The sequence below is a fragment of the Atta cephalotes genome (assembly GCF_000143395.1).
Source record: "Atta cephalotes unplaced genomic scaffold scaffold00014, whole genome shotgun sequence".
In the NCBI taxonomy this organism is placed as follows: Eukaryota; Metazoa; Arthropoda; class Insecta; order Hymenoptera; family Formicidae; genus Atta; species Atta cephalotes.
In genome coordinates this window covers 3408775-3410684 of record NW_012130078.1, presented here as the reverse complement: position 1 = coordinate 3410684, position 1910 = coordinate 3408775, and the positions used below count along the sequence as shown (strand labels likewise).

Here is a 1910-nt window from a genome sequence, read left to right as displayed (position 1 = left end):
AGAGAGAGAGAGAGATTTTTTAATTTTTTCAAACTTGATTGTTACTAAAACAAATGGTACAAAAATTATCCTTTTAATTATTTTCTATATTTTCATATTACTATTGAGTGTACATTAATTTCAAGGGATTTTATGGTAAAAATACGCCTTTATTGTGAAAAAATGATTACAAATTGATTATTTAAAATATTGTCCATCGTTAGCCACTACTTTTTTCCATCTTTCTGGTAATAGGTGGATTTCACGTCGAAAGAACGACACATCTTTCACGAATCGATCCATTTTTTGATATCTTTGTAAGAAGCGCTTCTCAAACAAGTGAATCATCGATCGAAATAGATGGAAGGAACAATATCTGGAAAATACGGCAGATGTAATAGAACATCCCAGTTAAGCGCTTTTACATATTTTGTTTCCTTGATCGGTTTCGCAACATGTGACCGAGCGTTGTGTTGGAAAATCACTTTGTTGTGTCTTTTCGCGTAATCTGACCGTTTTTGCCTTTATACTCGCATCAATTATTGTAGGTAGCATTTGGTGGTTTCGTTGGGTTGAAGCAGCTCATAATACATTACACCTGATATATTACAGCTGATCCTACCATACAGAGTAAGAGCTTAGCGCCATGAATATTCGGCTTTGTCGTCGATGTTAATGGTTCACTTAGTCTGTATGATTTTTTGCGCTTCGGATTATTGTAGTATATCCATTTTTCATCATCTGTCACGATGCAAAAAACTTTTTCTTCTGTGTCTTTGAAGCAATAATTTATAGATCATTTTGCGCTTTTCGATGTTCCTCGGCTTTAACTCGTACATCCAATATCCTTTTGAATCATTCTAATGGCCTTCAAATGTCTGGAAATCGTTGATCGATCAACATTTAATGATTCTGCAAGTTCTTCTTGCGTTTAATTCAGATCTTGATCGAGTAAAGCTTCCACTTCCTCATCTTTAAACTTTTTCGGCTGATCTAGACGTTCTTTGTTTTATCATGTCAAAATTATCTTTTTTATAGCGTCGAAACCTGTATTTATATGTTGAAATCGATGGAGTATAATCACTATAAGCTTCTGACAGCATTCGTTGACTTTCAGCAGTATTTTTTTTCAAATAGATGCAAAAAAGCAAAGCTTCCTGCAAATTGCGTTTTGTTGGCACAAAATTCAACGTATTCAATGCTCAAAAAAACAATGTTGTTTTGGCAAAATGGCACATACTGAAAACTAAAGCCACATGATGCTTTGAACAAGAAGGTAGCAACAATATGGTCCGATGCGATAGTTACGCCATCTCTTTAAAATTCTTTAAAATTAATGCACAATAATGCTTCCAATATTATTATTTCTATTACATTAAAAAATAATTTTACAAAAGAAGAAAGGATATATGAACGTGTATGGATATGTTTCATATAAAATTATGTATGTTTATGAATATTTATACATGATTGTATAATATTTATACATATTCATGCATAACAAACAAATTTTTTTATCGGATGCCGCGATTATTTGAAGTTATGTCGAAGCTTCCACGTTATGGCAAGTATTCTTCCCTTTAATATTAATATTAATGCTTTCTCTTTCTGAAAACGATAAAACTGTACATTTTTGAATTTTTCTTTTCCATAAATATTTTTATAAATATTTTTTTTGACATGTACTCATTTTTGCGATATGTCACTTCAATAATTATAATTAAAAACTGTTTAAATACGGCCGCATCCGGTATTTGCGCCGTACAAAATTCGTCTCGAGAATAAGCACATCTAGTTTCTTCTACGATATGCTCAACCGTTATACGTCAGTTATTCAATTTTATAATTCTTTCTCTCTCTCTCTCTCTCTCTCTCTCTCTCTCTCTCTCTCTCTCTACTCGTACTACGTACGACGACGACGACGACGAGAG

At 32.7% G+C, this 1910-nt stretch overlaps 1 protein-coding gene across 1 annotated transcript in view; it reads left to right on the top strand.

Annotated features, from left to right (window-relative positions):
• LOC105617771 (circadian clock-controlled protein-like) overlaps window positions 1-1910 on the top strand; it is an 8986-nt gene that overhangs the window by 5916 nt on the left and 1160 nt on the right. The gene's annotated exons all lie outside the window — the stretch shown is intronic.